We start from the raw sequence: 11,662 nt of genomic DNA on the forward strand, positions 1-11,662 counted from the left end.
TATGGATTTCCAATTCTCCCAGCACCATTTGTTGAATAGGCTATCTTTTCTCCATTGCATATTTTTGGCCCCTTTGTCTAGTATGAGAAAATTGTATTTATTTGGGTTTGTGTCCGTGTCCTCTATTCTGTACCATTGATCCACCTTTCTATTTTGGTACCAATACCATGCCGTTTTTGTTACTATTGCTTTGTAGTAGAGTTGAAGATCTGGTATTGCGATACCCCCTGCTTCACTCTTTCTGCCAAGGATTGCTTTAGCTATTCTGGGTTTTTTATTCTACCAGATGAATTTCATAATTGCTTGCTCTATTTCTGTAAGGTACATCATTGGGATTTTAATTGGAATTGCATATAAGATCAATGCACATAAATCTAAGGCATTTTTATACATAAGCGATGAATCTTCAGAAAGAGAAATCAGGAAAACTACCCCATTCACAATAGCTTCGAAAAAATTAAATACTTGGGAATCAATCTCACAAAAGAGGTGAAAGACCTCTACAATGAGAACTACAGAACACTAAAGAAAGAAATTAAAGAAAACCTTAGAAGATGAAAAGATCTCCCATGTTCTTAGATAGGAAGAATTAATATTGTCAAAATGGCCATACTACCAAAAGTGCTATACAGATTCTAGAACTGCTTTTTAAAAAAATTTTACTAATTAAAAAACCAGAAAGATGACAATGAAAAGAGTGGGAAGAAGGATGCCACGAGAAGAGTCAAAGAAAGAAAAGCCAACACACGCGGAATCTTTCAAGTCCCCACAGGGGCAGATTTCTGCTGTGGTGTTTTCCTGTGGCATTTCACAGAGTCTGGTGGGCTGGGTGTGGTGGCGCATGCTGTGATCCCAGCTACTCAGGAGGCTGAGGCAGAAGGATCACGAGCCTGGACAATTTAGTGAGACCTTGTCTCAAAATAAAATAGAAGCAGGGCTGGGGATGCAGCTCAGTGGTAAAGCATCCTTGGACCAAAAAAAAAAAAAAAAAAAAAAAAAGAGAGAGAGAGAGAAAAAGAAAAGAGTCCAGCAGGTGGATTTCAGTTCCCCACCAGCTGAGCGGCGGTCAGTGTTCACTGGCTGAGTACTCGTGATGGTATCAGAGACTGCCATCACAGGGAGGGAGGGGAAGAGGAAAAGTACTTTTCAACTGAGTTTAAAGACAGGAAGTAGAAGAGTCCAGTGGCTTTTTTAGCCTCTAGCATTTGAACAGCTCTTCAAATAAATCTTCTGAAGTTTGGAGTTGTAGCTAGAGCTGCCAGATTTGAGCAACCTTGAAATACAATGATGATGGGCTTTGATGTGGTGGTTTGTGCTGCATTCACAATATTTAACCCACGTGTGTGTGTATGTGGGGGGGAAGAGACAGAGAGAGACAGAGAGAGAGAGAGAGAGAGAGAGAGAGAGAGAGAGATTGGGGGGGGGGACTGCTTGGCAACCAGAGAACAATAAGCAAAGGAAGAGTGATCATCAGATCATCATCTCTAGTTCCTTGAAATGGCAGTCTTACCCTGACCTGGCTTTTATTTTATAATTATTTTAAAGAACCACTTGCATTTCTTAACATTTGTATTTATATTCTCTGAGGCTACATCTTGTTTCTTCCTCTTTTCACCCTCCCATTCATTCATCCATCCATCCATCCATTCATCTATTCATCTGTTTATTTATTTGCAGTACTGGGGATTGAACCTAGGACTCTTTGACCACTGAGCCACATTCCCAGCCCTTTTTATTTTTTATTTTGAGACACGGTCTCACTTGGTTACTAACAGCCTCGCTAAATTGCTGAGGCTGGTTTTGAATCTGGGATCCTCTTGCCTCAGCCTCCCAAGCCACTAGGCTTACAGGGTTGTGCCACTATGCCAGGTTTTATTTTTTATTTTGAGACAGGGTCTCCCTAAGTCACCTAGGCTGGCCTTGAACTTGTGATCCTTCTGCCTCAGCTTCCTGGGTAACTGGGATTACAGGCATGTGTACCACACACAGTCCTGTCATATGTTTTAAAAAAGAACATGCTGTCGATACATTCAAAATCTGTCTTTTGCTGTCACATTACTATGTATTAATTCCCCCCGCCCCTCTTTTTAAATGGCACATTTGCCTTCCTTGTGATGAATAGATTCCACTTGGTCCTGTTCCCCAGCCTGTTACTGGTTTGGAGACACAGTTTGGTTTTAGGAAGCCTCAGTCTGAGATGACCCAGATATTTTAAGGGAAGTCAAAACATAGTGATCCGTTTTCACAACTTTGTACTTGACAATTTCAAAAGACCAGTGTTACTTTCTGAAGAATGGAAAGCACATGAATGTTGCCTGTGTCTTTGGCAAAACCAGAGGGCTAGAGAAAGACCTTGTTCTTGTCCCCGCCAAATGTGCATCCTTGAGATTGTTACTCCACCTGCCCAAGCCTCACGGACATCATGCACAATACTGCCCACGGAAAGGCAGAGGACCAGGCCTTTGTTCTCCACAAGTCTCCTCTGGGCTGAAGTGTCCTGTGAATATTATAACATGAGAAACCTGGTCACCCAAATTGATTTTAAACTTTTGCAAGGTAGAGTTGGGCCCAGTTTTCCTCAAAGACCTGCTGCCCACAGCATTCAAGTAACAATCTTAATAACTACCCTTTACTGAGCAACTTATGAACCTTACCTGCCTGGGGACTCAAACTTGTGCAGCAGTGGTCATACGGAGAGAAGGGAGGGAGTGGGCCTGTGTGCAGCCAACGGTCCACCCAAGGGCTCCACCTTCTGAGATCAGTGACCTCCCTGGGTCAGCAAGCTCTCCCCCTAAGCTAAAGGAGGGAGGAATGCCAAGTCTTTGAGATCTTTATCTCTTCTCTTTCTACCCTCCTGAGTAAACCACAGTACATGCACAACTTCCAGGCAGAGACAGCTGTTAGAATTCAGTGTCACTGGAAAAAAATTGAAGTATTGACACCATTCCCTCTAAGGCATCTTTGGAGCTGAGCTGCTGTGCAGCTGCCTTTATTTATCTTTTTAATTTTTAAGATTTTGATACCGGCGATTGAACCTAGGGGCACTTAACCACTGAGCCATATCTCCAGCCCTTTCTTATATTTTATTTAGAGACAGGGTCCCGCTGAATTGCTTAGGGCCTTGCTAAGTTGCTGAGGCTGGCTTTGAACTCATGATCCTCCGGCTTCAGCCTCCCAAGTCACTGGGATTACTGGCGAGCACCTCCACGCCAGGCAGCAGCTGCCTCTATGACAAGAGAAAGTTACTAGGGCTGGGGAGATAGCTCAGCTGGTAGAGTGCTTGTCTTGCAAGCACAAGGCCCTGAGTTTGATCCCCAGTATCACAAAAAAAAAAAAAAAAAAAAAGAGAAAGTTACTAAAGAGGATTGGAGGGAGATTCCCTGTGTGTTGAAGGAATAGAAGTCCTCCTTGCAGGCTGCACTCCCTCACCTGAGTCCTCCTAGAAATGTGAAAGACTCAGTGATCTTCCGCCTTTAGGTTTTTTTTTTTTTTTTTTTTTTTTTTGTGGTGCTGGGGATTGAACCCAGGGCCTTGTGCTTGCCAGGCAAGCACTCTACCAACTGAGCTATCTCCCCAGCCCGGCTTTAGGTTTTTTTGCTACCACATGGTGTAGACACAGGCCTTGAGGAGTACAGGTTTAGGTTAGACCGGGCAGGAGAAGTTTTGCAACCAGTGCGATGTTATGGTGTGTATATTAGTTTTCATCCATGGTTCCTGGCTCATAACTCCCTCCCTAACTTAGGCCATGGAAATTAGAATTTCTCTTCCCCAGCACAGATCATAGAAACTCTAATCTTCCTCTATCTTTTTGTTTTAAAGCTGGCCATAAAGAAATTCTCAGACCTACCTTGTCTGATAGTAAATCATCAAACCCTCATTTCAGAACGGGGACTGCCCTATATGGAAGGTAGGAGAACTGCACAGAAAACCCAAGAAGAATCTGAACAGTCCTTGCTGGATTTCTCCACCCCACCTGTTGGCATTATATCAGACCCTTTTGTCTAACACCATTTCTACACAGTTGTCTGTGCTTCAGTCACACCGCTGCAAGTAGTCTTCACCAAAACTCAAGCAACAGGGTTACAAAGCTTCCAGAGAGTTGAGCACGTGCAGGTTCCTGGAGGGTGGTGCACCAGAGGGTGTGGGAGGTCCACAGCCCTTCTCCGCTACCTTGTTTTATGCATCTTTTCATTTGTATTCTTTGCAATATCCTTTATAGTAAGCTGGTAAACGTGGGCTCGGGATGTAGCTCAGTGGCAGAGCACTTGACTAGCACATGCAAGACACTGGGTTCAAACCCCCAACATTGTTAAATAGTAAAAAAAATAATAAATATGCTTTTGTAAGTTTTGTGAACCTCTCTAGGAAATTAATCAAACTTGAGAAACAGGTTGTGAAAACCTTGACAGGAAACCAGTCAGATGTTCAGGTAAAACAACTGAGGTGGGGCTGGAGACCGGTATCTGAAGGGTGGTGGGGGCAGTCTTTGAGCCTGAGCTCTCAACTTCTAGGATCTGATGCTGTCTCCATTTAAATGGTGTCAGAAATGGGTTGAATTAGAGGACAATTTATTTGCTGGTGCAGACTTGCTGGTGCTCACTTGAGGTGAGCAATCACGTGAGGTGTCAGAAACTATCTGTGTTGTGAAAGTACAGTGAGAGAAACTGAGTTTGAGTTTGTTTTTCCTATATTATCAGAACCAGAATCAAGCAGCTTTGCAGACAAAGGATCTTGCTGACAGGAAGGATTAAGCATGGGACAGGCAAAGAGTCAATAAGCAACAAAGCCTTGCTGATTGTTTGAAAGGCAGGTTCAATAATTTCTTCCCTAATAAAAAGAATTTACACAGAATTTTCCCATCCATTGTTTTACCTTTGTTCCCATGAAAACCCAATAAACTATGTGTAGTAAATTTAGTATGATCCCCACTTAGAGGACAGGAAACCAAGTTCAGTGACCTGCCCAATTCACAGAGCTAAGAAGGGCAGGGCCTGGGCAGGAATCCAGCCTGACTCAATACGTCTTCATTCTTCCAGGCTCCTTGCCATCCTTGTCATTTACCTCCCTGTCTCCCCTCCCATTTTCTACCATCCCAGACATTAGCTTAAAATTTGAGTTTTGAAGCCCAAGTGCAATAGAAAACACATCATGGCCAGAAAGTCCATGAACCTTTTTGCATTTTGCATGTATCTTATTTTGAGAAGTGTAGTCTTTTAATATTTAAGGGATTTGGTCTCTGTAGACCTGGCAAGATAGGACTTACTGATTTATAGACATCCAGGAAGTAAACCACAGATAAATATCTCCTTCTCCTCCCTCTGCTGTCCTTATGTTCCAGTTGTCATGGGAAAGTAACTGGAGGTGTAGTCCACTGAATATGTTCAATACTATCTTCACATTTGTTCCTAACTATATAAAACAAAATATTTCATAACCTTCAAAGTAAACTTGGCACTCCCCAGGCATGTTCAAGGAAAGCATTTGGCTCAGGGCTGTTTAATGTTTCTATCAGAAAATTGAGTAATGTGAGCAGAATGTCCACAGATGGTTGAGATGACAAAATCTGGAGACATGACTGATTGCTGTGTGGAGTCACAGAGAGGAGGGGCAGCAATGGCAGAATGGAGCCTTCAACATCTCATGTGGCTTCCGTGTGCATGCAGGTAATCCATCCAGTGCCCGCAGTTCTCATCTTGGCCTGCTCATTTGCAAGGAGTGGCCTCTTCTTCCTGTCATGACCACATTCTGGACCCGAGTATTGTCCAAGCAGAGTTTTTCATAATTTCATTTTGTGCTTTCTGCCTCTTTCTCTTACACCTGTTCTGAACCTGTCCTTTCCCTCTTCCTACCCACTTCCTTTCTCTTCTGCATTAGTACATGCCACCGCTTCCCTCCTGGGCACCAAGTCAGAAACTTGAACTTGCCCTCCTAGTCCCCTGATAACCCCAGAATGTCAGAGTGGATCAGAATACGCCACCCCAAAACATGCCACTTTGGCATGAGGATTGTTTTGAGCCGAAGGTAATTAAACAGCAAATGCAGAAAGAACTTTGTGCCCTCCTCTTTTCAGCTTGAAAGCAGGGCATAAATGTCCCTTTGTGGGGGAAACTAATAAAAGATAAGTGTTAGTTTAGTAAGTTTGGTTTGTGTAGACCCATCTTAGGTCAATTATCTGTCTCCTAGTACAGGGCTCCATTTAGGGCTTTGGCAGAACTTTAACTTCATTCTTGATGCTCTCTTTCCCATAGAACCTTTAATTTCATGGTAGCCATAATGATAATCATCAACAACTTTCACTGAATCCTTGCTATATTCCAGGTGCCATTCTAAGAGCTTCAGGTGTATTAACCAATTTGATCTTTCCTGGCCACACTATGAGGTAGACTTTGTTACCGTCTCCCCTGGATGGATGAAGAAACTCAGAGACACAGTTTGTGAATGGTCAAGCTGGAATCTATGCTGGAGGCACCAAAGCCCCTTGCCTCCATTGGGGACATTCCTGTCAGGTCTTGCCATCTCCAGAGCTCTCTGGGGGGGCTCTGTGCTCTTAATTCTTCACTCAACTGCCTTTTCATCACACCTGTTGTGCTAGAGACTTTTTTGTTCTTATTTCTTACCTGTAGAGTATAAACTCAGAGAGCAGGAATTTCCTTGTTTATTGTTCTATCCCCAGCAAAGGGCTGGGTCCCATATAGATGCTTAATAAATATGATGATTGAGTAAATGTCTGAAAAAATGTCAAAAAGAGATGATTAAGGACTTCCTAGTATAATTGAATTGTATAGCTGAACAGAAACTTAGAGCTCAACTAGGGGTATTTGACCTGGAAAAAAGAAAATTTAGGGAGGATATATGAGTGTCTTCAAGTATTTGAAGAGTTGCCAATGGGAGACAGACAGTCCCTCATGTTCCTGAGCCAGGAGCATCCGCAGCAGTCTAGAAAAGGAGGCAGGAGAGAATGGAAAAAGTTGGAGAGTTGGAAAATGTTGCACAGAAAACTACAAAAAAGAAAACTCAGCAAATCCTTCTGTCTGGTGGGACTTGGTAAGTGGCAGAGTGAAAAAGGCATGCTTTGGCCAGGTGGAAATTTGAGTCATAGGAAGGCTGGGCTTGGCTGACAACAAGGAGGAATTCTGCCTTCTTGGAGAGAGGGTCACTCAACAAAATGGAGGTCACACCCTTTTCCTGATTTTGGATGGAGTCTGATGTCGGGTTGTGGGGTGGAACAGAGGTCCTTCAAGCTTCTGCAAACCCTCAGAGCTAGGGTAACTGTTCCCTGTTCCCTCAGTCTTTTCCCTGCTTCCAGTTCTCCCTCCAGAGTCATTTGGTCCTTGAAGAAACAGACCCCTTGTCTCTGGGCCCCTGAGCTTCTTCCCCAATCTGGACAAAATGGCCACAGGTAGTGGGGGTGGAGTGTACCTTCACCTTGCCTTTCTGGTCAGAGGCTGTCACCTTTCCTACTCTAGCTGTGGAGAGTGGTGGCTGTTGATGACTCACAGCTGGGACCACCACCAGGTTCCTCTCTGGAATTGGCCTCAGAGGAAGGAAGATGCCTCACTGCCTGAGTTTTAGTCCTCCCTTGGGGCAGTCGCAATCCAATGACAGATCTATGCTGGAGGCACCAAAGCCCTCTGCCTCTGTCTGGAACATTTCTGTCCAGAGCTCTTCATGGGCTGAGTCCACTGTTGCAACTGAATCGCCTTGCTGCTCCTCCCTCTACCCACTTCTGCTTCCCTCCCTCCCTAAGTGTAGTGCCTGAGAGTACTAGCCAACCTTATTCCTTTCCTGAGGATGTTGTAATAAAGCATCCAAACTGGGTGACTTAAGACAACAGAAACATTTCTGTTACACTTCTGGAGGCTAGATGTTGGCGGGGCCATGTCCCTCTCTAGGGGAGAATTTTCCCTTGCCTCTCTCCCCGCTCCCGTTGTTGGCAGCAATCCTTGATGCTGCTTGGCTTGCAGATGTGTCGTTCCAAGCCACCCTCATCCAATGGCATTCTCCTTGTTTTTGTGTCGGGTCCAGATTTCCCTATTACACAGATATCAGCCACATTGGATTGAGAGTGGCCCACCCACAGCAGCCCACCCTAATCCAGTACCAAGGCATCTTAGTTGTATCTGAACTAACCTATTTCCAAATAAGGCTACATTTGCAGGCATGAGAAGACAGAACTTCAAACTATCTTTTAGGGGGACACAGTTCAGTACATACTAACAAACTACCTGTTTGCAAATCTCCCTCTCAGGATCTCTTTTCCAGGGAATCTGATCTGTGATCCTATCCAATCTCTAGTTTTCTTGCAATTCTGAATTCTAGACCCTCAACCGCAGTGAATCTTCAGCTTGTTCTCTTCTCTGGTGCCCCTCCCTACTGGAGTTCCTCTTCTACCAGGATATCAGAATGTCTCGTCCCCTTCTGCCATGGCCTTTGATTTTCCCTCCATGTGCCTTATAGATAATAGCCACTCTGGGTGGTCTCAGATAGCATAGCCCATTGGGTGGTCTCAGCACAGCCCATTTTGAATCAGCATTCACAGACACTCTGATTTACATGGTGTGCAGCTCATTGACATTGACGCATATGCATTTCCACTGATGCACATGCATTTCTACCCATAGGTATGTCTATCCATTGCAGGAACATCAGAGTCTATGCACGCACTCCCTCTGGAGTGAGGGTTAAGGTGGAGGATGGGGTGGGGGGCACTTGGGGAATGCCAAAGCAGGGAGTAAAGACTATTTTGAAGACTCAAGTTTGTTTTTTATTTTTTAATCATCAGAGTAATTCATGTGCATTAAAGGAAATTTGGAAGGTAGGGAAATACATGGAAAAATAATTCCCAAACACAATAATTTTAAACATTTCTATATTTTATTTTTCCTGCATTTTATTTCTTTATGGCCAAGATCATCCACCTTATATTCTGCTTATTTCCATTTAGCCTTATGTCAAAAGTCTTTTTATATGATTAGTCTTTATTATTATAACTTTATTGGTTATATAATCCCCCCCAAAATGGACATGCTGCAATTTATATAAACCATTCACCTGTTGTTGGACATTGAGGTCGTTTCTACTTTCTTACTATTTTAAATGATGCTGTTGTGAATCGCACTGTGCCTAAATGTTTATTTTTCTACATTTGAAATTTTTTTAATATTGATTCCATGAGTGTGATGACACAAGTATGACCAAATGATATGAACTTTCCCTCCAAGTATATTTTTTCTTATTACAATATAGTACATGCCATTGTGCATATTTTGAGAAAATGGACTTTCTTTCCCCGGAAGCTTCCAAATTCTATCCTGCCTCAGGGTCTTTGTACCAACTGTCTTTTGATGGGAATATTCTCCTCCATAACTTTCCCACAGCTGGATCCTTCTAATCTTTCAGTCTTAACTGTCGTCTCCTCAGAGAGGTCTTCTTTGACCTGAAATTCAGAGACAACAGTCAACTCTCTATCAGATCATCCTGTTTAAATTTCTTGTCATGATCAGCATCTGAAAATCTTATTTATTTGCCTATTTTCTGTCTCTCCCCATGGTAGCAGAATCTGGTCTCTCTTGTTCAACATCATAGCCTCAGCCCTGGGCATGGTGCCTGGTATGGAATGGACATACCACAGACACTTCCGGAATGAAACACTTTTGGTTTACAGAGTCGTACTGTTTCCCAGGGCTGCTCCTTCCCGTCCTCCTTAGGGGGGTCTGCGGCACTTACTGGTTCCATGAAAGTAAGTCTGACCTCCCCTTCCCCACCTAAGCGTTTGCTCCGGTCACACAGAAGCTGGCTCATGGGGAGAAAGATTAATGGATTGTTAAGAATTTCACCCACTGAAAAAGAAATGTGAGGACTAGGATCGTAGCTCAGTGGTAGATCGCTTGCCTAGCATATGTGAGGCACTGGGTTTGATTCTCAGCACGACATATAAGTAAATAAGTAAATGTCCATTGAGAACTTAAAAAATATTAAGAAAAAAAGACATGTGAAAAGAAAGAAATGGAGAATATGGGAAATTGTTCAAGGTGTTAGATTGGTGTAAGTTACACAGTGTTTTCTTCAAGATTAATTTAAATTTAACTTGTAATTTTAATTAAAGTTTAACTGGTTTCTTCTAACAAAGTTTGTAGTTGGGAGTCATTAACAAACGGACATCCTGGTTTTGTTCCTCTTTGTTGAACCGTTTGGTCAACACCTTTCCAGGTGTGTGGATTGACTTTTTTTCAAGTAAACTAAACATACGATCTGCATTCTATATACTGTACCAGTCTGTTCAAAGGTAAATACTGAATGAGGTAAGGACTCAATTTTAACTGCTTAATAAATGTTTAAGCAGTATAACATTTACTAAAAATGTCAAATATTTACTAAAGCTAAGGTAAATATTACTTAAATCAGCAGTGTATCTGGGCAGTCATAGAACTGAAGAAAATAGCTGGTGATTATGGAAAAACTTAAGACATTTAAAGCTCTGACTTGAGAATTGACATCCATTAAATAATTTTTTAAAAAAAATGAACAAACAACTTTTTTGAGGGCTGAATCCAGAAGGAAGATTTTAACAGGGATCTGGTGGGAAGATTGATTTCCTTACAAAATTTCTTAACTGGTTATATTAGACATGGTAACTGTATGTTTAGTCCTTGCATGTTTATAAAATTAAGTGAGTTTCTTATCCACATATCTGGGATCCCTTAATAAAATCCTTGTTTTCTTATTCCAAGTATTTGGAGGAGTGTGATATTAGGACTATTAAAGAAATCATTAGCCCAACAAAAAGTTAACAGTAGATTGAAAAGTCAAACTGACTGCTGCTGTCGTCAAAGAAGAAGTTGGACTGAGATCTTGGCATTTTTTCTGTCTTGAGATTTTGTGAATTATGCCAGCGCTTGGTATAGTGTCATGGGCATAGGGAGTATTCAGAAGCACTGGTTTAGGGAATAAATGGCTTTATATGCACTTTGTATAGATCTCTGACCTATGGAATCATGCCATATTTTAAGGTTTTCATTTATATGTCATTGCTATACAAATTCTTCTCTGCCAAGCCCTCCAGTTAAACCTTGCTTGTCAATTATTGTCCTCTATCCCATTAACACATGGGACCTCCTCTGCTGTCTTCTCTCTGTTTACTCCAATTGTATCCATTTTTTAAGATGGTGGGTTAAACCTGAGACTTTATGAAGCCCTCCTCAACTCACAGTGATTTATACTGTTAATCTCTACCTCTGCTGCTCTTTCATTCCCTGCTGGTTTCCCTGAATCAATCAGGAGAATCATATGCCATTAATATGTCAGTCCAGTTTCCAGTCACCCAGGAGCATCTACAAAACATGGCTGTACTGATTACTTAGGGCTGCAGTAACAAAATGCCACAAAAACTAAGTAGCTCAAACAATAGATTTGTATTGTCTCACAGTTCTGGAGCTAGAAGATGTGGCCAGGGTCGGTTCCTTTTCCACCTTGCAGGAACCATCTGTGAGGGAGGATGTATTCCATGCCTTGCTTCTTGCTTCTTGTGTTTTGCCATCCATCAGTCTTTGGCTTGTGGATGCAGCATCCTGATCTCTGCCTTTATCTTCAGGGAGTGTTCTCTTCCCTGTGTGCATGTTTGTCTGTATGCAATTTTTTCCCTTTTTATAGGGACTTCAGTCAT

The sequence above is a fragment of the Sciurus carolinensis genome, chromosome 7 (genome assembly GCF_902686445.1).
Source record: "Sciurus carolinensis chromosome 7, mSciCar1.2, whole genome shotgun sequence".
NCBI lineage: Eukaryota > Metazoa > Chordata > Mammalia > Rodentia > Sciuridae > Sciurus > Sciurus carolinensis.